The sequence below is a fragment of the Micromys minutus genome, assembly GCF_963924665.1.
Source record: "Micromys minutus genome assembly, chromosome: 4".
Taxonomy (NCBI): Eukaryota; Metazoa; Chordata; class Mammalia; order Rodentia; family Muridae; genus Micromys; species Micromys minutus.
In genome coordinates this window covers 22678513-22702834 of record NC_137973.1, presented here as the reverse complement: position 1 = coordinate 22702834, position 24322 = coordinate 22678513, and the positions used below count along the sequence as shown (strand labels likewise).

The window sequence follows — 24322 nt, the reverse complement described above, 5'->3', positions numbered from 1 at the left end:
ACAGAGGCTCTCCAAATCACCATTTCATCTCTTTACTCTTGAAAGGTTTAGAACCACAGGCGAAACCCAAATTAGTAATTTGGAATCAGAGCCCGCAGGGTCCTATATCAAAGTAAGAGCTGACTCTCCAGGTTGGCTTGTGCCGGTCTGCTCTTAGAGACCCTATTGTAGACCTCTTATAGACCCTCCCCTGTGAGCTCTCCCTAGAAATTATAAGTGACTTTGGAGAAACAGTCCTGAAACATCTGTCCCAGGCAAATGTGGGCAGTCCTTAGATCGGGTTCTCTGGAGTTTGGAAGTCTTCACTGAGGTATATGCACTTAATATCGCTCAGGAAGAATGGAAGCCGCATCAGCTGAGGGCTAACCTTGTACAAATGAGTGCATAATACATACCACCCGAGGACAGTAGATGAGGTGGGAAGAAAGCCTGCTTGTTAGCTGTTGCTGTCGCTGGAAGCATTGATTAAACCTTCATGGGGCACTGAGCCAGAGATGGTACAAAATACATTAGCAGATGTGGCTTGTGGCCTTGGAGACCCAGGGCAGCACTGAAAGCTCATTCTTGTGTGAAGTGTAAAATTTACCTCTGTTGTCTTTCTCAGCTGACAACCAAGTAAATAGTGGTTGGGGCAAGAGTAATGGTGGCCGACAGAAGGCTGGTACGAAGGTAGACTGCACCTAGGGGCTCTGGCATTGCTCTGTGTTCCCCGAAGCTCTTTCCAATGCTGTACTGTGGCACACAGTACCCCCAGGTGTCGTATCACACCACAGCCTATACGCCTAAGGCTTTTGTGTTTGAAGCTATGAATACATTTTTAAAAGATTTATTTTTGGTACGTTGTTTGTCTCCCAGGAAGGTAAGGTCTGGATTGGAAACATTGCTCTGGTCGGAGAATGATTTACCTTTCTTTACAAGGCAGGGGCCTTTGGGGAGGCCCAGGATTTTCCTGACGGTGGGCCGTATTGTAAGGCTTGACTGGTCCCTGACAGGGTTAGGAGCTGGAAGCTGCGGTTTGTTCTTTCTCCTCAGGCCTCTGCTCTTCTGTGTTCCTCTTTACGGTTGGCTTCTCTTAGTTTTCTCTTTTCATATGTGGCCTGGGGTCCTGCCTGTTGCCAGGGAGAGAAATGTTTCATTTTGAGATGGTTTTATATTTGCAGTAAATTTGTTATTGCAATATGGAGAATGCATGCACAGACACACACACATATAAATATATAAATATATAAATAAATAAATATATATATATATATATATATATATATATATATATATATATATATATATATATATATATATATATATCCTCCTAACCAGCTTCACTTCAGGTTAACCTCTTTTGTCCTGGGCACATGATCTTCCTCTAATTTCCAAGGTGCCACCAATTGGGAAGTGGATTTTAGTGTCCTAAAGTTTTAGCTTTTCATGAGAAATTAAAAAAAAATTTAAATGTTCTTCTGGTCATAGCAGCAGAGAATGTAAAGGTGGTGGCTGTGTCCCTGCTATGGGAGAAGTGAGGGAGAGGAGGATTTTGGCTTGAGAGTCCTTGCTGGGACTTTGAAATACTGTTTTTTGATCCTTCTGTTTCTTTAGCATTTAGTGACCGCCCTGTAAGTACCGGATACCATAAGAACGGCTGGAGCCACCAAGTTGAACTTTAAGATGGGGATTTTGATCCACAGTGTACAGAGGCTGAGCTGTAAGGACACGGTGTGCTGTGCAGAGCGTGGGAGGAAGCCTTGATGCCCTGTCTGCTTGTGCAGGCTTCATTAGGATGCAAGCCCTGGAAGGAACTCTCTTGGCAGATAGAAAGAAGCTGTTCTGTTTAGTCCAAACTTGCAATTAGGGTAGCTTGGGTAAATCCAGAGGACCGTCCTTGCGTTGTCGTCTTACCAGTAGGTGAACGCACATCCCCCTGAGTGGAGTTAAAGCAGTTGCTAAATGCTGAGATATGCTGATTGTGTTTATCTTCCCTGAGCCACCCACTGTTCTCCTTTATCTGCCTTTGTTTTTACAGTGCACACGTTTTATTTAGGGCAATGAAGCATGTGTATATATAATGCAATTTCCAATTCAAACCTGCGTTGAAAGGGTCAGGACATATACCTATCTTGCAAAGCATATATAGTATATACACAGATATGTCACATTTTATAACCTTTTTATTTACACTTCAGCCATAATAAGGCTATGAAATAACTATTTCACAGTTGTCGCTTAGTTTTTATATAATAATTAGAACAGATACCCATACTTTATAGAAAATAATTGTATATAGAACTTTAAAAATAGTATCCCTCTCTATTGTTTAAGTGATGTTACTTGGGTGGGGGTGTGTGTGTCTATTTGAGCTTGTTGCTTAAAGGTGCCATTCCACACCTCCGCTTTGGTGTAAAGTATAGGTTACTGTCACTGGTATCTGTGCCTCTGCATTCTTCCACACTTAGTGCACATAAAAGCTACTTTGTTTCTTAGTGTTCCGTTGGCTCATCAGTTAGCCTTTATGTTTATCAGTAGATGGTGAGTGCTGCCTTCCTCTGTGCTCCTTCTGGGATACATTCTGGAAACAGGGACAGAGCACCATAATTTATAGAAAGCTCCAAGTTCGTACCAGCTGTTTCTGTGGAAGCATTCCTTGTGATTAGTTCTTACTGCCACGTTTGTATCTGTTAAGGAGCACAGACAACATTTAGCCAGCTCACTTACATTTCCTTTTGTAAACTCAGACATACATCTCTCCATGTTAAGCATTTTCGTTGATTGAAAGTGAGTTCCCATGAGCACAACTGAAATAGAGCAATAGAAACAATCAAAATAGCAGATGGACGGGCTTGAAAAATGTGAGGGCTCCGTACCGTTATAACCAGCAGTGGGCGACCTGATGCCACACACCATGGTATCCAGATGTTAGAGATTCAAGACAAGAGACATAGGACGTGATCTGTCAAACACAAATCTATGATCCAAACATTCATGACATTAAATTACATAACAGTCTAACACCAATAGCAGGCTCGACAGTTAAGCTACCACGTGATTGCCAGTGTGGAGAATTTCATTCTGATGAACTGAAAGCTTTGATTTATTTTTCTTCAATAAAGCTAAAATCGCATCTACCTTTAATTTCAGAACAGTGGAGGGCGAACCTCGTCCGGCAGCTCTCATTGCCTGGTCGACTTGTTGAATCCTGTTGCGAGGGCTTCAGACCGTGGTATTGCCACAGCAGTTGTGAAACAAGTAAGAACCTCGGCACCACTGTTCTCTGACATCCGTGTTGTTGGGCACGTGTGTCAGTTCCATTCCATACCGTGGAAAGTGCTGTAGTAAACATCAGCGTGACTCAGGGGCCTCTGGCCAAGTTACCAGGGGTGTATAGCTGGGTCATGTGGTAGATCAATTGAGTTTTAGTGTTTTTGAGACACTCCACACTGACTTCCATAGTGGGTGAACTAAGGCACCATCTCTTCAGCAACATATAAAGGTTCCCTTTAGTCTGCATTCTTGACAACACGTATCATTTGTTTCCTTAATGGCTGTCATTCTGACTGGCGTGAGAGACGGTCTCGATGCAGTTTCATTGGATGTTTCTCTGATGTTTAGTGATGGTGAAGAGTTTTTCATGTTCATTGCCCACTTACAGTTGCTCTTTTGAAAACTGTCTCTAGCCCATTTGTCGGCTGCGCTCTTTGACTTGGTGTTTTGTTGTTTTGTTTTTGAGCAATTTGTACGTTCAAGGTCTCAATCTTCTGTCAGCTGCAAAGGTTTCCTTCTGGTCTGTAAACAGTCTCTGCACCTGATTGGCTGTTTCTATTGGGGCAGAGGTGTTTTAACTTTTGGAGGTGTCTTTTGCCTGCTATGGGCCTCACTTCCTGAGCAGTCTGGCTTTTGACTCCCATTCTGGAACTTGCTTCTCTCTCTCTCTCTCTCTCTCTCTCTCTCTCTCTCTCTCTCTCTCTCTCTCTCTTTCTCTCTCTCTCTCTCTTTCTCTCTCTCTCTCTCATTTAGGGATTTGACCTTTTAATAGAATTACATCCTGGAGTTTAGAGGACTCAAATTTTTGTAAATTTTATATCTTAATGCTAAACTTATACAGGTATTCACATATGTTTCTCAATATAGTACTTTTATTTCAAAATATAAACAAGATATGTTCAAGGTACCAGCTATTTTGGAAACTACCTAGTCTAGTTTTCATTTTTTTATTGAAGACCTTTATTTTAAAAAACAAAGATAAATGTACAAATTTTAAGCATTTTTGCATAAAAGTATATGAATACATTTGCTGTTAAAAGCAATTAAATATCTCTGTTCAGCTATTGATATCTGAAAAGAATAATTTACATACAAAAATCTATAGATAGAAGCAAGTGCAACGGTACTATTTATGGTGTAGCCTACTTTTTATTTCTCCAGCAAATGAGAGCACTTGCTATTTACAAGAAAGTAACATGAATGCTGTGACCGGGAGAGAAAGTTTACTTTGCTTCTGGCTAGTCGGTGTTCTGTTTCCTAATGAAATGAATGATAAATGTAACATAGGCAGAGAAAAACATTTATTAGAGGTTCGTTTTGATTTCTGGTTTCAGGGCTTCTCATTCAAGGTTGGGTGGATTCACTGCTCTGGGCATCTGGGAGAAGTTCTGGGTGGCAGAGATGGGGACCTGGACATCACTGAAGCTGGCTGCTTGCATCAGGAGCCAGGAATCCAAGCTAAGGAGGGAGAGAAAGACCAGCACCCCCCCTCTCCATCAAGGGCATGCTCCCAATGACCTGTGGCTTTTCATAAGACCCTACCTCTTAAAATACTTTACTGTCTCTCCTGGGGACCAAGCCTTTAACACATGGGCCTTAAGAGACATGTTTTTAAGCCCTGGCAGCCTGTATTTCTCATTTTTATATTGTCTCTTTTATGCACCAACCAAGGTTGTTAGAGAGTTACAAAAACCGAAATCTTCAGTGAATGGACTTTTCTAAAACTTATTATTCTCCGTGGCCTCACAGTATGCATTTGCATGCATGTCAGCTGACAGAGAATAAGAGGTGAGTATCTGGCCAACTGTCTGCAGGCTTTCAGTCAATTATAGCAACAGAACATTGGTCATAACTCAGCCTGTGTGTGCTGTGTATGTGGTCAGATGTGAAAGGTTATCTATCTTAAGCTTTTTATATGCTAATCAGAAAGGCATTTGGTTGTGTAAATGATCCCCAAGGTACATACCTTTATTTTATGTGGGTATATACATAAAATTATAGTGCTCTGTGAAGTGTTTGTAAATGTTTGCTGATTTACATGATTATTTATGCCCAGAGAGGACTGATTTGCAGTAGGAAGGCCACCCTAGATCTGTTAAAGTATTATGTTGCGTTTTTTGAGGAAGATGAGTTTTAAGGGAGACATTTATTTTTGGTGCTTTATTTAATATTTTTTCAGATCTTTTTCTGTATGAACAATAAAATAAGTGTATATCATGATGTTTTAATGTGATTGTTTATGTTTACCATGATAAAATTAATATCTGTGATAGACTTCTGGTCTGGAAACTACAGTCTTAATAAATATTTAGTCATCACTACAGTCTAATCAAAGCCTGATACTTACAGCTTATGCTAAGCTAGATATGAGCACACAGTGCAGAGGACTGTGTGTGTCTTGGACAGGATAGAGGATGCGGTATAAGAATTGGTCCTGTAGACCTTACATATGGCTTTTAATTTGTCAGTGAGTTAGAGACCTCTCTTCTGGGCTCTGTCTGTTATTTTTAACCAAGTAAAAACTTTTTTTGGGGGGTATGAAACCTTTATTTGATTATTATCTAGTATAAATAGATTAGAATCTTTTGGAGGCGTACCACCATTGATTCTCTTTTCTATGAGATTGTGTTTAAAAAAAAAACAACAAACAAACAAACACCACCAATAACATAAATGGAAAGGTGTTCATTCTGGTCCCAGTACTGACTCCATCTTTTCAGTGATGACACAGTTTCTGAATCTCTGAGCGTACAAGACATGAGGACTGTCTGGTCCTGTTCTGTTGCATTGGCCTTCACATTTTGAGGTTTGTTCCACTGTGACTGGACACTCTGGACTTAATGTAATCTCTTTCTGGTTCTTAAGCTAGAAACACTTTTCCTTCATCACGGTAGCTATGGGACCCTCAGAGACTGGGGTTCTCTTTAGAAATCTCCCAGGGGAAGTCAGTGGAGGTGTGAGTAAGTTGAAAGAGAAGAGAATCATAGATGGCGCTGATTACTCAACATCCCCTCAACCTTAGACTCCGTTTTCCTGATGAGAAATAATCCAGAAAACAGGCCAGAACCAAAACCAAAGCCAGGGTATAGGAGATTAATTTAAAATGAATTTCAACCTTTGGCCCTCTGTGTCCTATTACCAGTAACTTTTGATAAAGGACGTATATATCGTTAATGTGATTTCCTTCCCCAAGTCCCTGGATCTATCCCTCCCTTCCTTCTTCCCTCCTTCTCTCCCTCCTTAAACAAGAACTGGGAGCCCACAAGCTCATGTAATTATAAAGCAGAAGCTTAAAAGTAAGAGACTTTCCTCCCCATCCCTTTATACGGTGCTCTGGATGTCACACTCCAGGAGACAACCCTTGCTTTGTGATCAGTTTGCTGTTTGGTGCCGGTGAGTCTCGTCTGCCTCTTGCTGCTACTGAACATGTTCATTTACACCGTGTCACTGTAGTATAGGCTTGCTAAATAATTGATTGGCAGGTAGAGAGCAGCAAACACAGCTCCTTTGTTGCCATGGAGATACATTTGGTTAAGGGGCCTGTCCATCATTTGGACCACATGGATCTGACATGTGATTGTAATTGTGGTTGGCATGGTTGGAGGAAAAATCAACTTAGGAAGAGGTGGCATTTGAAGCAAATGGATATATGTTGCAGAAGGTGTTTGGGCAAACTTTCGAGATGACTTATACTGTTCTATTATCTATTAAAAGGCTCACTCCCAGCTAATGCGTCAGCATAGAGAATGGGAGAAGTGATAGATTGGTTTACTTCCTATCGCAGTAGCATTTGATCATTTATTGCCTAGAATGGTTTCTGTGTGAGGTTCACATTCTTGCCTCTGTCATCTTTAGGAGGGCTTCCAGTAAGTGGAATTAATGTTGTCTTTAGTAGAGATTCTGAGGGGAAGGACATTTCTTTTATTCTTTGTTATAAGCAAAATCTCCAAGCTGTTAGAGGAAGCTATTTTGTTTATATACAGTTCTGGCAGATAGTCATTGAGTGTTCAGCTGGGAACCCTGAAAGGCTGGAAGACAAGGGCACAAAGCAGATATGGTCCTGCCCCCATGGTGGTTGGTCTCTAGTTATCCCTGTTCATTTACCTTTAGCTTTTCCCTCTTAGTGTATCTCTTAACTTGAAGAGGACTTCCTAATTATATGTATGATTTTTTAAAAAAATCTTTTGTATGCATGCTCACATGTGTGGGCATACATGCGTGGGTGGGTAGAGATGTGTTCATGCGCTGTTGCATGTGCAGGTCTGAGGTTGATGTCTAGAGTATTCCTTAGTTACTCTCCATTTTGTTTACTGAGGCCAAATCTCTTGCTTCAACAGAGAGCTTGCTAGTATGTCTAGACTAAATAGCCAGCTTGCTCTTGGGATCTCCAATGTCTACCTCGAGCCCTGGAACCAAATGTGGGCCACCATGCACACTTGGCATTTATGTGAGTCTCAGGGTCTTAAACTTTGTCTACAGGCTAGGACAGCGAAGACTGTGTATCTACTGAGCCATCTTCATAGCCCCTAGAATACTTATTTCTTTCTTGTGTCTACCTTCCAGTAATGTTTTGTTCAAAGTGCTAGGAAGTGAATCCAGGGCCCACCGCAAGTATTCTCCCAGCTAGCTGCCTCCTCACCTTCCGGTAGTTTTGATACAACACCCCATGCAGTGTAGGGTGACCTTGAACTTCTTATGTTGTCCAAAGCCAGCCTTGAACTCTTGCCTTATCATTGCTGGTATGCATTACTATACTTAGTTTTCTCTGTAGTTTGTGTGTGTGTGTACACATATGCACATGTTTATATATGCGCATTTAGAGGCCAGAGGAAAGCCTTGGATGTTGTTTCTAAGACACTGTCCAAATATGCATATATATATATATATATATATATGTATATATATATATATATATATATATATATATATATATAGAGAGAGAGAGAGAGAGAGAGAGAGAGAGAGACAGACAGACAGACAGACAGACAGACAGACAGACAGACAGACAGACAGACATTGTCTGTCATTGTCAGGAAACTTACCAAGTAGGACAGGCAGACAGACAGACAGACAGACAGACAGACATTGTCTGTCATTGTCAGGAAACTTACCAAGCAGGCTAGGCTAGGTTGGCTGGCAACTGAGCCCTGAAGATTAAGATTCACCCGTTTTCCACATCTGTATGTCTGGGACATGTACATGGCACTATACTCAGCTTTCTTTTTTTTCTTCTTCAATTTTTTAAATTGGATATTCTCTGCATTTACATTTCAGATGTTATCCCTTTCCCACAATCCTATTCCCCCTCCTCCTCCCATTGCTTCCACGAAGGTGCTCCCTCTCCCAACCACCCTCTCCCACTTCAGCACCTTAGGGTTCCCCTATACTGGGAAAACAAGCCTTCACTGGACCAAAGGCCTTTCCTCCCACTGATGCCAGAAAATGCTGCATATGCACCTGGAGCCATGGGTCTCTCCATGCAAACTTATTGGTTGGTGTTTTAGAACCTAGGAGCTGTGGTGGGTTTGGTTAGTTGATAATTTTGTTCTTCCCATGGGGTTGCAGAACCTTTCAGCTCCTTCATTCCTTTCTCTAGCTCCTTCATTGAGGTCCTCATGTTCAGTCTGATGGTTAGCAGCAAGCATTCTCTTCTGTATCAGTATGGCTCTGGCAGAGCCTCTGAGGAGGCATCCATATCAGGTTCTTGCCAGTAAGCACTACTTGGCATCAACCATAGTGCTTGAATTTGGGGGGTGCATGTGGGGTGTATCCCCAGGTGAGGCAATCTCTGGATGATCTTTTCTCCAATCTCTGCTCCTCTATTTGTCCCTTTATTTCCTCCCATGAATGTTTTGTTCTTTCTTCTAAGAAAGACTGAGGCATCCACTTTCTGGCCTTCCTTCTCTGTGAGCTTCATAAGTTCTGTGGATGGTTTCTTGGGTAGTCTGAGTTTTTTTTGGGGGGCTAGTGTCCACTTATAAGTGAGTACATACCATGAGTGTTCTTTTGTGACTGGGTTACCTCACTCAGAATGATAGCTTCAAGTTCTATCCATTTGCACAGGAAATTCATAAAGGCATGCATTGTTTTTGATAGCTGAGTAGTACTCCATTGTGTATATGTACCACAATTTCTGTATCCATTCCTCTGTTGAAGGACATCTGGGTTCTTTCCATCTTCTGGCTATTATAAATAAGGATGTTATGAACATGGTTGAGCATGTGTCCTTGTTAGATATTAGACCTTCTTTGGGGTATATGCCCAGGAATGGTATAGCTGGGTCCTCAGGTAGCACTGCTTCCAATTTTCTGAGGAACCCCCAGACTGATTTCCAGAGTGGTTGTACCAGATTACAATCCCACCAACAGTGGGGGAGTGGTCCTCTTTCTCCACATCCTCGCCAGCATTTTATATCATCTGAGTTTTTGATCTTAGCCATTCTGACTGGTGTGAGGCAGAATCTCAGGGTTGTTTTTATTTTCATTTCCCTGATGACTAGAGATGTTGCCCACTTCTTTACGTACTTCTCCACTATTCAATAGTTCTCAGTTGAAAATTATTTGGTTAGCTCTGGATCCCATTTTTAATAGGATTATTTGATTCTCTGGAGTCTAACTTCTTGCATTCTTTGTATATAATGGACACTATCCTGCTACCAAATGTAGGATTGATAAAGAAAGATCTTTTCCCAATCTGTTGGTTGCCATTTTGTCCTTTTGACAGTGTTCTTTGCCTTACAGAAGCTTTGCAATTTCATGTGGTTCCATTTTTCAATTCTTGATCTTAGAGCATAAGCCACTGGTGTTCTGTTTAGGAAAATTTCCCCTGTGCCTATGTGTTCTAAGCTCTTCCCCAATTTCTGTTTTATTATTTTCAGAGTACCTGGTTTTGTGTGAAGGTCTGTGATCCACTTGGACTTGAGTTTTGTACAAGGAGATAAGAAAGTATCAATTTGCATTCTTCTGCATGCTGACTGCCAGTTGAACCAGCACCATTTGTTGAAGACACTGTCCTTTTTCTATTGAATGTTTTTAGTATCTTTGTCAAAGACCAAGTAACCATAGGTGTGTGGGTTCATTTCTGGGTCTTTGATTCTATTCCATTGATCTACCTGCCTGTCTCTGTACCAATACCATGAAATTTTATCACAATTCATCTGTAATACAGCTCGAGGCTAGGGATGGTGATTCCCCCAGAAGTGTTTTTTATTGTTGAAAATGATTTTTGCTATCCTGGGTATTTTATTATTCCAAATCAATTTGCAATTTGCCCTTTCTAACTCTATGAAGAATTGATTTGGAATTTTGATGGGGATTGTGTTGAATTTGCAGATTGACTTAGGCAAGATGGCCATTTTTACAATGTTGGTTTTTCTAATCCATGAGCATGAAAGATCTTTCCATCTTCTGAGATCTTCGATTTCCTTCTTCAGATACTTGAGGTTCTTGTCATACAGATCCTTCACTTGCTTGGTTAGGGTTATCCCAAGGTATTTTATATTCTTTGTGACTATCATGAAGGGTGTTGATTCTCTAATTTCTTTCTCAGACTGTTTGTCCAAAAAACTTATTTGTTTGAGTTAATTTTATATTCAGCCACTTTGTTGAAGTTGCTTATCACCTGGATAAGTTCTCTGGTGGAAATTTTGGGGTCACTTAAGTATAGTATCATATCATCTGCAAATAGTGTTATCTTGACTTCTTTGTTTCCAATGTGTATCCCTTTGACGTTTGTTGTTATTGTTGTTGTTGTTGTTGTTGAATTGCTCTGGCTAGAACTTCTAGTACTATATTGAATAGGGAGAGAGTGGACAGCCTTGTTCTAGTCCCTGATTTTAGTGGGATTGCTTCAGGTTTCTCTCCATTTAGTTTGATGTTGGCTACTGGATTATTGTATATTGCTTTTACTATGTTTAAGTATGACCCTTGAATTCCTTACCTTTCCAAGACTTTTAACATGACGGCGTGTAGAACTTTGTCAAATGCTTTTTCAGCATCTAGAGAGATGATCGTGTGGGTTTTTTAAAAATTTTGTTTATATAGTGGATGACATTGATGTATTTTCATATATTGAACCATCCTTGCATCTCTGGGATGAAGCCTACTTGGAATGATCATTTTGATGTGTTCTTGGATTCGGATTACAAGGATTTTTTGAGTATTTTTACACCAATGTTCATGAGAGAAATTGGTCTGAAGTTCTCTTTCTTTGTAGGGTCTTTGTGTGGTTTAGGAAAAGAGTAATTGTGGCTTCAACGAATGAGTTCTCTCTGTTTCTATTTTGTGAAATAGTTTGGAGAGTATTGATATTAGGTCTTCTATGAAGATTTGATAGAATTCTGCACTAAACCCATCAGGTCCTGGGCTTTTTTTGGTTAGGAGGCTTTTTATGACTCCTTCTATTTCTTCAGGCATTATAGGGCTGTTTAGATGATTTATCTGATCCTGACTTAACTTTGGTACCTGGAATCTGTCTAGAAATTTTTCCATTTCATCTACATTTTCCAGTTTTGTTGAGTATAGGCTTTTGTAGTAGGATTTGATGATTTCTTGAATTTCCTCAGTTTCTGTTGTTATGTTTCCCTTCTCATTTCCGATTTTGATAATTTGGATACTCTTTCTGTGCCCTCTAATTATTCTGGCTAAGGGTTTATCGATCTTGTTGATTCTCTCAAAGAACAAGCTCCTGGTGTTGTTAATTCTTTGTATAGTTCCTTTTGTTTCTATTTGGTTGATTTTAGCTCTAAGTTTGATTGTTTTCTGCCATCTACTCCTCTTGGGTGTATCTGCTTCTTTTTGTTCTAGAGATTTCAGGTGTGCTGTCAAGCTGTTAGTGTATACTCTTTCCAGTTTCTTTTTGGCAATGCTCAGAGGTATGAGTTTTCCTCTTAGCACTGCTTTCATTGTATCCCAGCAGTTTGGGTATGTTGTGTGTTCATTTTCTTTATGTTCTAAAAAGTCTTTGATTTTTTTCTTTATTTCTTCCTTGACCAAGCTATCATTGAGTAGATCATTGTTTAGCTTCCATGCATATGTGGGCTTTTTGTTGTTTTTATTTTTTATTGAAGACCAGACTCAGTCCATGGTGATCAGATAGAATGCATGGGATTATTTCAATGTTCCTGTATCTGTTAAGGCCTGTTTTGTGACTGACTATATGGTCAATTTTGGAGAAGTTGTTGAGAAGAAGGTATATTCTTTTAGAATGAACTATTCTATAGATGTCTGTTAAATCCATTTAGTTCATAACTTCTCATAGTTTTACTGTGTCTCTGTTGAGTTTTTTCTTCCATGAGATGTTCATTGATGTTGCCAGGTTGTCTTGGTTTCTGTTGCTTAGATTCTTGTGCTTGCCTCTCTCCATCTTGTTATTGGTGATGCTCGGTGATCTTGTTGTCTCTTACTGGAGCTTGTCTCTCTTGTGGGTCTGTGGGCCCATGGTTTCCAGAGGGAGATTGTTCCTGGGTGTTCAGCTCTCTGGGTAGGCTGCTGTGAGTTCCGATGGTAGTGCCCAGTCCTGATGCAACTGGGCTGTCTCTGACCAAGGTCTGGAAGTGTCTTTTTCCAGGTACCACCACCACCTGTGCCCTGAGAGTTCTGGGGGTCTCTCCCGGGATAGTCAGTGGGGAGAGAATGTGGACTTGCCCCTGCGCTCAGGAGTGAGAGCCTTCTTGTGGCTCTTCCAAGTGTCCAGCAAACTGCGGGCATGCCGCAAATCCTGATGAAACTGGGCTGGGTCTCTATACTCCGCCTTTTCAATGTGGATTCTGGGGGTTCAACATACAACCAGCTGAGTGGTCACCTTAGTAGTTATCCTAGTAGTTATGACAAGTAACATGCAAACAAATACAAACTTCAGTGACTTAAATGGAACTTTTGATCTGCACTTTTCCTATCATTGGGCCAGATAAGCCAAGAGCAATCTTTGTTGTGGATTCTGCTCAAGTAGTTTCCCACACATTTTTCCTGAGTATGTGTTTTCTCAAATGCTGTTAATCTTCTGTGTGTTTTTTATTATTCCTAGTAGAAGTGTTGGGGAAGGAGAAAAAGTTGAAAGTCAGTAGAGAGGACCTAGCACATCTCTTCTTATAGAGGAAGAGCTGGGCTAATAGAGGTTAATTCATGACAGGATGATAGAAAGGTCAGGGCTGCTATCCAGATGTTCCAGTCCACACTCTCTTCTCTTTGCTCCCCTTGGGCCATTTCTTAAAAAGATGCAGCAGCACGTGCCATCCCATCTCCTTGGAGTGGAAGTCTGTGTGACCTTGGATGGTGAACAAGAGTACAGACTCCAGTCTGTCTATGAGTTTTGCCATGTGTGGCTACGGCAGTGGCCGGGTAATTACTAGAAGGTTGGGAGCTACTGTAGGGCTCTGAGATGCTTAACATGAACAAGTTAACATGCCAGGGAAAACCTTGCCTTTCAGGATAGGCACGGGGAGGTCAACTAGAAATGCCTTTGGAAGTGTGAAGTCTTGACGTGTGCTCAAGGCTCTCTGATTTTTGGTCTGAGAAACTAAAATAAATACCAGACATAAATAGGAATCATCCTGAATGGCAGGTCAGCTCCGTCTCTTCGTGTCTGGCTCTGACTTTTGATGACTGTCTTACTTTCACACTCTGAAGGGTGCATTGTGGAACCCCTCCATTCAATAGAAAGGGAAGGATACTGGCAGGGCTCTGGAATTCGGGCCCAGATAGAATTCCAGTGGCGGTTCCCTTATAGGCCACCTTGCTAGGCTGCCTTCTGTGAGCTTCTCGTGGGTTTAGGGAGAGAAGGTTATTTTTTGAGTAAGGTTTCTGAAATCTCCTTGTGACACAGGAATTAAATGTTCTCTGCCCACTTTACCAATTATGTCAGAGAAAAGCAGTCCACACACACCACCGACTGCTGAAATCACTGCTCCCTGTCCCCCTCTGTGCTTCCCACCCACCGCTTCGGAAATGAACTCTTGATGATGTTGCGTTTCTTCCTTTAACACAAGTGCTGTGGACTAAAAGGATCTGCAGAAGCCCTAACCATCAGTGTGGATTTTTATGTAAAAGAACACTTCATTCGTCATAAGCCGTATTTCTTATTGCATTTATATATCATTAGCCGAGGCGTTTGGAAACAACCTTGAGATGTTCCAATTCCAAAGGATTACCAGTTTAAAAAAATTAGGCTTCTGTTCCTTGGCTGGAAAAACAAAAGCAGAGTGCTCTCCTTGCAGCCTGTGATCTACTGCTTACCATCTTGAGCTCCTGGCGTTCAATGCCAGGAAGGCCTTGAATCTTGGACAGCGAGAATGTAAACTGTGCAGCTGTGAACAGCGGCCGGAGCGATGCTATGTCAGGTGTTACTCATGGCCAGTGCCTCTGGGTGTGAAGAACACTTCTGCCCAGCCCAAGCCCAGTGAGAGGCAAAAATCTTGTTCATACAACAGCTGCGTTTGAACCTGGTCCTAACGGGGACAACTGACCTCGGGCCCGCCTAAATAGTGGTCTTGACAAAAAAATAAATGGAGATAAATTACACTATGGTTTGCTAGAGCATCCCTGTCTCCATCTCCAGGTTTGATTTATGCAGGAGTGCTTGCTGCTGCCTTTGAACATACAGCAAACAAACCTTCTCTGTTACGTGCAGACTTGAGGAAGGCACTGAAGCAAGGTGCTATTGGGTACACATCTACGGTGCTTGGAGGAACCCGTCAGCCATTCGGCTGCAATACAGAACTCGAGTATTTAAACCAGACGGCATGAAGTGGAACAAACTGGGCCATAAGCCAGCCAATAATGGCAGACACCCTGAAAGTGCTGTGGGGGAAATTGATGTGGTGCTGGAGACCAGGCTAGGAGGTGGGGTTGTGGCACAGGTCAGGACCCGGAGCTTGCCAGTCTGACTGTCATTTCCTAAATTATTTGGGTGGAGATAGAGGGAAATGTTGCTTTTATGTTTGGTTGTTGTTCGTGGAGTTGTTTCAAGATGTTGGGTAGTGTTTATTCTCTCCTTCCCTAATCAAAATTTATCACAAAGATAAAACCAGCAAACGTGGCTTTGTTTCTGTCTCAGAATATAGTCCTGTCATTTTTTTTTCCACTCAACGGAAGGTGGAAATTATAAAAATACTAGCAGTTCTGGACTTTGGTATTGCGCGTTGTAAAACTTTTTATTACTTTTTTTTCTCCTTTTGGACGTCCTCTCCTGCAGTTCAGTCTGACCTCAAACTGTGTTGCTGAGGATGACCTTGAACTTCAGACCCGCCTGCTCAATTTCTAAGAGCTGGAACTATCGGCTTATGAGTCCAGGTGCTACTGGGGACTGAATTTAAGGTTGTGCCTATGAGGCCAGCATCCTTTCAACCGAGGCACATCTTCGGCCCTTCATGGAGCTTCTTAAACATGTCATTCACTCATAGTGGACTGTTTGCACCTCCCCAGCATACGCCAGGCTTTCTTGTGGCAGACCTCTGTGGGAAGTATTTTTCTTTAGCCCTTTTCAACTGAAGGAATAGTCTAGTCTTCCTGGCCCATTCGGTGAGGATTAACAAAGAACTTAGTGAATGCTTCCCTGCTCCCCGGTGGCCTCTTTCCCAGGTGGGCAGAGGTTTCCCGCCCACTTTATCTCTGGTCACAGAGAACAGAGAACACATTCTGTGACCCAGATAGTAGGAAGCTTATTGTAAGATCCTAGGCAAAGACGGCAGCAGGCTTCAGGAAGGGCAAAGGCTGAGGGGAACTGGACACCCAGCGGCTGGAATCAAAGGCTGTTGGCCCTGACAAGTTCTCCAGGTGCAGTTGTCATTTCCCCTGGTACCCAGCTTCTGTCTGCATTACCACCTGCCTCACACTTACCTGCTTTAGTGCCGGCTTTCGGGTCACTTTACCACTTAAAGTTGAACCAGGGATGTTGATGCTGATGCTAATGGATCATCATCCCTGAGATTCAAGCAGATTGCAGATTAGAGACCACGTTAGTGTTGCTTTGATCACATTCCCAGCCTGGCTTTCTCTGCTTCTGTTCCATTGGGCTAGCAGGCTGAGATCATATACTGCTTTAGTGCAGAAAATCATTGTTTAAGGCTGACCCCGAGCAGTGACTAGAAATATTACTGGTGCCCCTCAAAAGGGACCATGACAGGACATTGTGTGGCTCCAGTGAAGAGTGTATTATCATGCCCACAAGGTGCCAGCAAAGTAGAGGTTGCTATTTCCGTTTTGAAATAGCAGGAATTGGGGCCACAAGAGGTTAAGTACTTTGCCTAGAGCTGCAGGCTTAGTAGGGAGTAGAGCTGGGATTTAAGGCCAGATTTATCTGGATTCACTAAATGATAATGTGTTTTTAAACACCAGCCAAGCGGAGCTGGGTTGAAGCATCATGACAGCGCTGGGATTTTTCAGCTCTCGAGGACCTAGAGCCCTCATTGGTGGCTGGATACTGGGGTGGAGTTTCATCTCCTCATCTCCAGAAAAGCCCTTCTCACAAAGATCCCACAGGTTCTGTATCGGAACAGAAGTGGGGGGGAGGTTCTCCATCTGGGGAGTGTCCACCTGCAGCAGGTGTCCTGGTGGCTTGCAGTCACCTGCCACAGACTCTTTCCAGCACACCATGCCTGGAGGCCAGGACAGCACTTTGTGCTTTGGCACAGAACAGGCATGCAGTACTTGTTTGACTAACTAGATAGACGAGCGTTCCCTGTGGTTCCCCCAAGAGCCGGCGAGTCAGCCTTTCCTCACACCTCAGTCCCGCCTGCTGTTCTTGTTGAGGGATCACAGCCATGTGTGAGAAAGTATGAGATGCCTGTCTGCATCTCACTCTTGGGGGCATTCATCTTGGGTGGTTTCTGCTGTTAATTCTGCACATTACTCTCTGGAGAGGCGCCTGCAATGGACACTCTCTCCTCCTTCTTGCTTCTCTCTCTTTTAACCAAAGCTGTTTGGTGGCACGGCACTGATTAGGTATACAGGTTTGGTAGCTTGATGGACCAGGGGTCAATCCTCCACCCCATCGATTTTGAGCTGGGTAACCTTGTAAGTTACCATCTTAGATCGTAAAGTAGTGTAAAAAAGCACTCAGTGTAATGTGTGACTCAACAAAGGTCAGATATTGCCAATAATTACTACAATCAATATTACTACACTGACACTCAGGGTAATGAATGTGCTTCTTTCCCTGGCCTGTTGCTACTCCTTATTCCTGAAGGGGGCGCTCTTAACCTTGAGCTGCAGTAGTACCGTACTAGACTGCAGCCTTAATCCACGGACTTTTTGTTTATATTCTGTTGTTACCCTAGGATTTGAAGCATTTCAAGTGTTATAAAGCAGAATTTGTATGACGATAATTATCATGCTTCTAATGTAGAGGGGAGCTGAGGTGCTTTAATTAATGATGTGCCAGATACCCTTTCAAATAGGGTGAAGTATAATTTTAAAGGCCTTCATCTACTTGGCCATAATTAGGGACATTTGGAGCGCTCCAGCATAATGTCTGCTGATCTGCACACTTTCATTAAGCAATCAGGACTGAATGACCCAGTGGCCAGACTTACATGGGATCAGGGTCCAGCTTCTGAGGTAGAAGAGCCAGCTCTGATTTCTATTCTCCCAGGCCTGCTTTTTAACAACCTTTACCCATGTTCCTTGTCCACATGAAATAATGTTGTATGGGTCCCCCCCCCCCCCTTTGAGGCCCTGATTGTTTTGTAGAATCCCAACGTTGCATCTGCCTTTTTACATCCTGAACCAGCTTGGCTATCTGTCTGCTAGAAAACAAATCTCTGGGCTGAATGCATAGTGCATGCTTAGGTTCCCTGCCCTAGAGACAGGAATAGGAGAATAGTGAGTGTGAGGCCAGCCTGGGCTATACATTGAGACCACACCTAAAAAAATAAAGTATTGTCCCGCGCAACCGTCTCGCCAGCAAGAACGACGCGGCACACAAAATAGGATTCTTCTGCGGTAAAGCTTTAATGCTCTCGAGAGGCAGAGCATAAGCTTACATCAAGTAGAAGCAAAGACCCCAAACTATCTAGCTCGTCCCCTTATATAGGAATCAGTCCTCGCCTTGGACGTGGAGCCCCCTGATTGGTTGAAACTCATCAGGCTATATGATGCCACGGGAGAGGCAGAGCTCAAGGAGTAGAAAGTTACCCAGAGCGTGCGCACATGACTTGTTTACTGCTAACTCCAGCCGGATGTCAGCGCCATCTTGTAATGGAGAATGTGCAGGCAGCGCCCCACATCTCCCCCTTTCTTTTATTCTTTAAGCAAAGTAGGACACCCATATTAGGAGGGCGGAGATAGAAGTCAAATCCTCATTAAGGTGTATAAAGACCATGTACAGGAGTAACCGCTAGGCTTTTTGTAGCCCGTAGTACTCTTGACCTGTCACTCTGCCGTTTTTTCTGAGGGAGAGACACTGGGGCAGGCAACCCTCTCGCCAGATGACATATCTCCCAGAGATACCCCGTGACAAGGGGTTCTCAGTGCGATGCTTTGCTCGGCATCCCTCATGGGCTGCTCAAACCAGACACTCTAATCCTGTGCAATGAACCGAAATTCTAGGAGTGCAAGAGCTGTCTGGCCGGCGACCTACTGCTTAAGCATAGACAACCAGATATCGGCTGATGCTCCATGTTCTAGAGTGACAAGCCCTTGGGCAATAACCACCTTGTCTCTCTTTTTGTTTGGGCCTTGAGCTTACAAACCAGCCAGAGAAGCAACACAAGCCTGCAGCAAAGGATTGCTCCAAAGAGTCCCACCCCACCCAAGTTGATATCGGTGGTGAAAAACTTAGGGAAGACTGTAGCATCATGTTCCACTGGAATTGGTTTCAGGAATGCCGACAGAATCGCCAATCTCGCCTCTCCTCTGACTCTCTGGCTCCAAAGCATCAGGAGCAGGGCTGTCATCAGGAGTCTCCACCATTTTTCGAGTGAGCCCTTCAGGGACCCAGAAGGGATTATTTTCATCCTGAGGGAAAACACAAACAGCTCCCCTGGATCTGATCAACACAAGATCCGGTCCTTTCCATTTATTAGTTATGACATCTTTCCATTTCACCATCTCTCTTGGTTTGTCCATGGGTAGGCAATGCCTTTCAGCCGCCGTATGGCCGTGGTCATCAAGATTTAAAAAATTTAAGGTGAATAGTGCCATGGATACTGCGGTCCTAGGCACAGGAGGCAAAGCCTGCATAATTCCCCCTTTTTGTTTTATTAGATATGATTTAAGGGTGCGGTGAGCATGTTCCACAATACCTTGTCCTTGTGGATTATACGGCAAACCTGTAAGATGAGTCACAGCCATCTGGCTACAAAATTGTTGAAATTTTTGTGAGGTATAAGCAGGTCCATTATCTGTCTTTAAAAACTTTGGTTTACCCCAGGCACTCCAGGCTTCTAGGCAATGTTGGATGGCGTGCAAGGCCTTCTCTCCAGATAAAGGAGTGGCTGCAATTACACCCGAACAGGTGTCAATGGATACATGTACATATTGCAGCTTACCAAAGGAGGAGACATGGGTAACATCCATTTGCTTAATAGAAGGAAGGGTAAAGGTGAACCTGGGCCTATCTTGAGAATGTAAAGGTATGGAAAAGAAACAATCTTTAATATCTATTATCATTAAAGGTCAATTTTGGGAGCGCCATGAGAACCGGTAGGCCACATTGTATAGGGCCAAGCAAATGCATTTGTTTATTGATGGCTCTCAAGTCATGCAACAATCGCCATTTTCCTGATTTCTTTTTAATCACAAAAATGGGGGTATTCCAAGGTGAAGTAGAGGGTTCTACATGACCCAATTGTAGTTGTTCTCTAATCCATTGGGTAACAGCTTCTAATTTTTCGGAGGTAAGGGGCCATTGAGGAACCCATACCGGATCCTCCGTTTTCCATGGTATGGGCTGTACTGCCTCAATGGCGCTTAGGAAAAGCCCAGACCCTGCCTTTCTTTGGGTCTAAGCCTTTTCGCTCATTATCATCTGAAGTCTCGGGGCTATCAATGTTAAGAGCCTCAAGGTCTTCTACAAGGTACAAGCTGACTCCCCTTTTCTTAATATTAGAGGGCATAAGGGAATGAAAATCTGAATGTTTGTGGGTAACAACTCTCCTGCTGTGCAGCGTACCTGGAGGTCCTTTTTCCTTAGGGGGGGGAATATCTTTTCCTGCGCGCGCCCATCCCCTCGCTCTGTTCGGCTTCTGATAGTCTATCCTGGACTTTACTCAATCATCTTTTAAACAATTTTGTATCATCGTCCAAATGGCCATGGTCCCGGGCCCAAGGTCTCCAGCAGTCTGTGCACGGCCTAAATCTCTACCCAATTTTTTCCATGAGGCTGGTGAGAGAGACCCAGAGACCGCAAACCAAGGGGCAGCACGCTCTACTTCTTTTATGAAACGCTGTAAGATGCGGGAGGGCAATTCTAGATCTCTCTGCTTAAGAATTGACTGCAGGGCTGTAACGATCAAGTGTAAAGAGCCCATAAACAGCAATGTAATGCCCGAGGCTTATTTACGTTGCGGCTCAAAGTGAAACTGAAAGGCTAGTAAGCACAAAACTAACCCTAGCCCCGATGGACACAAGAGGAAATTAAGAGGAAGAGAATAAAAACTGCACTGACAAAGACCAGACAGAGCCTCTACAGACCCTTTCCCGGCCGTGGAAGATTTAAACCAAATTTAAAGAAAGATCTAGGGTCAGACATACCTTGCTGAACTTATCTCTCCGCAGTTCTGGATCCTCCCTGCCCGGAGACAGGGGATCTTCGCTGGTGCTGACGATTGAGTGGTCTGAGTTCCCGGGTTCAGGCACCAGATGTCCCACGCAACCGTCTCGCCAGCAAGAACTACGCAGCACACAAAATAGGATTCTTCTGTGGTAAAGCTTTAATGCTCTCGAGAGGCAGAGCATAAGCTTACATCAAGTAGAAGCGAAGACCCTGAACTATCTAGCCCATCCCCTTATATAGGAATCAGTCCTTGCCTTGGACGTGGAGCCCCCTGATTGGTTGAAACTCATCAGGCCATATGATGCCACGGGTGAGGCAGAGCTCAAGGAGTGGAAAGTTACCCAGAGCGTGCGCACATGACTTGTTTACTGCTAACTCCAGCCGGATGTCAGTGCCATCTTGTAATGGAGAATGTACAGGCAACACCCCACAAAGTATTAAAGTTTTTATATGATATATGAGTTTTCCTTATTGTAACCAGACATAATACAAGGCGGGGAGAGCCTGTGGGATGCAGGCTGCTCTGGTGGGTAGGGCAGGTTAGCAGGGGCACAGGACAGCTGCTCAACCCTGTGTACAGTCAGGAAGCAGAGAGAGATGAATGCTGGTGCTCAGCTCACTTTCTCCTTGTATTTGCCTGGAATCTAAGTCTAAGGGCTGGTGCTGTTTACATTTGGAGCGGATCTTCAATCCTCTGTCAGACCTTGCTAGAAACACACACATATACCACACACACACACACACACACACATACACACACACACACACACATACACACACACATACACACACAAACACACACACACACATACACACACAAACACACACACATACACACACATACACACACATACACACACACACACACACAAACACACACACACATACACACACATACACACACAAACACATACACACACACACACACACACACACACACACAGAGGTGGTATGTCCATGGTGATAATCGTCCTAAGTGGCAGTGATTATTTTATAGATGTCAGAGGTAACTAGTTACAGAAATCAAAAAAGGTGTTGTTACTATGAAAATGAGAAGAAAAGGAATGGTGAGTTTAAAACGTGGGAACTGGAATCACAGTTGGTATTATATCTAACTATCACATTAGGCTGAGCCCAGTGAGAACAGGGATGATGTGTGGCTTCTTCAGCATCGAACTCCTTGATGGGCAGTTGGAGGCCCACTGATCTATGTATAGATTACTTTGGTAACTATAGAGATGGAACTTGGATTTCCCAGGCCTCATGAGAGATGTATTAAGAAGGAAGTAAGGTAACGAAAGCATGGATTTGGAAGAATAAAAGTCAACATAAAAAATGTTGCAGATTAGAAAGAGCACACTTTGCTTTGCTGATCATTCATATGGAAGAAACAAACTGTGTAGACACTTGGCATCACAGAAATCTGTGCCACGTGATTGCTTTCAGAAAGAGGCCGTCAGAGCTGAGAGGGCTCAGTGAGAGCATTGCAAAGCCGGATGGTCCCCTACTACCCCTGGGAGCCTCATAAAGGAGGACAGAGAACACTGACACCACAGAGCTGTCCATGATGTCACATGGCACCATGACACGCCAAAGCTCCACCCCAGTGATAAATATACCAAGGGTTCTTTTTAGTGCTTGTTTTACAGTCCCCCCTCCCCCGCCCCCATTGGATTGATCTTGCTGGTTTTTCTTGGTTTTGTCATTTGACTGCTTAAACCAGGCCAGATTTTCAGGTTCAGAATTTTCATTAATTTTTCCTTTTCTACCTTAGGCTTATGATTCCTACCCAGAATCCCAGTAATTTTAAGGTCCTTTTCCTTGCTGTTAGTTTGGATTATGCACTTTCTGAGTTTGTTTCCATCATCAAATCCTTTATGTGTCATATGAATTGAAAGGCGTATCTCAAGTGTCTTTGGTTCAGCTTTGATCTCCTCCCCTCCCCCATCTCCTGTCTTTTTAGTGGAGGCCCCCTAGGCCAGGTGAGTAGTTCTTTCTAATGAGGAAAGAGGGGTTCCCTCACCCATAGCAACTGGCCCATGACTGCCAGGAAGGGTGAGGAGCATGAATAGGAGCCAGTTGCTAATGCACTGGTCCATTTACTTGAGAGAGAACTGTATGTGTAGGGATCTACAGGTTGCATTGCTTTAGCTCACTGGAACACACATCAGAAATTCCAATTACAAGGATGTCTAGAAAAATCAGTTTTGAAAACCTTTAAAGTATTCCTACAGACCTATTTACCAATCTACCATAATTATTTATGGATCACTTGCCATGTAACCAGGCCTGATCAGCCCCTGCTCAGGCAGAATAGTAAGATTTGGCCTAGGGTTTTCTGTCTGTCATTCTGTTTGTGATGTAGGTTATGAGAGAGTGCCCATTTATGCTGAAATCAAGACAGATCGCCTATGGGGGTTCTGAGTGGAAATCCACTGGGTTTTGCTGTCACTTTAGAAACCTACCACACTTGTACCTTCAGCAGTGGATTATGCACAATCAACAGTGATGAACGGAGGAGCACTTTTAATTAGTCTTCATGCCCTCTGTCTAATGCAATCAGAATCCCTGTACTGGAGTAGAGACTTACAATCAATCGCTCGCTCATCATCTCCTGAGTTAGAGATAAACCCATTTGCTGTTAGCCTGCAACTTAAAATATCTGCTTTCCATAACCAGACAGACATCTACAAACCAAGTATATTTTGAGCCTGTAGACTTAAACCTCAAATTGCAGATTGCTTTGATTAAGTATAATTGTGAGAATTAAGTTGTCCTTGGCTTCCAGTAAGCACGTGAAAAGCCTCCCAACTGACAGGCGAGCATTAGTGAAAGGGCTTGAGGCTGGCACACAGGCTCTGTGGGTCCTAGGCCCAGCTCTGCAAACCCCCTTTTCCTCATTCTGAAAGGGAAAAGAATATTGGAACAGTTGTCATGGGAGTCATCATCTTTCTCACTGCGGATTTGGAGGTATTATAGATGTATTATAGGTGTATGAATGGTAAACTACTGCCTAGGCCTCTTAGCAGCACAAAAGCCACAGCGTCTCATCTGTGCCCATGTCCCCATCTGAGGTGGTCACTGCCAAAAGGCATGACTGCCTTTATCCAGTTCTTGCTGAGGAGTCTGATTGAGACAATATTGGGAACATGAATCCATAAATATTTACAAAAATAAACATTGTTGAATTGAGTTCAAATTCCTACAGGGGATCTGTGTAGATCTGGCAGAATTCTGCAATTTAAATACGACAGCTTATTAAATTTAGGAGGCAAATAGTTGTAGTTTGATCTGTTGCTAGAAACAGTGAACTTCTAGAAATTGCAAGAGCACATTAATCCTCTGATAATCAGTAGCAAGG

At 43.1% G+C, this 24322-nt stretch overlaps 1 protein-coding gene across 9 annotated transcripts in view; it reads left to right on the top strand.

Annotated features, from left to right (window-relative positions):
- Positions 1–24322, top strand: part of FHIP1A (FHF complex subunit HOOK interacting protein 1A) — a 232918-nt gene that overhangs the window by 96180 nt on the left and 112416 nt on the right. For 5 of the 9 annotated variants that reach the window (XM_080915257.1, XM_080915256.1, XM_080915253.1 and 2 more), the window contains one exon: positions 3130–3237. The exons of the other annotated variants lie outside the window; for them this stretch is intronic. The gene's annotated coding sequence lies outside the window, so the exon portion shown is untranslated. The remainder of the gene's footprint in view (positions 1–3129; positions 3238–24322) is intronic. 9 annotated transcript variants of the gene reach the window in all.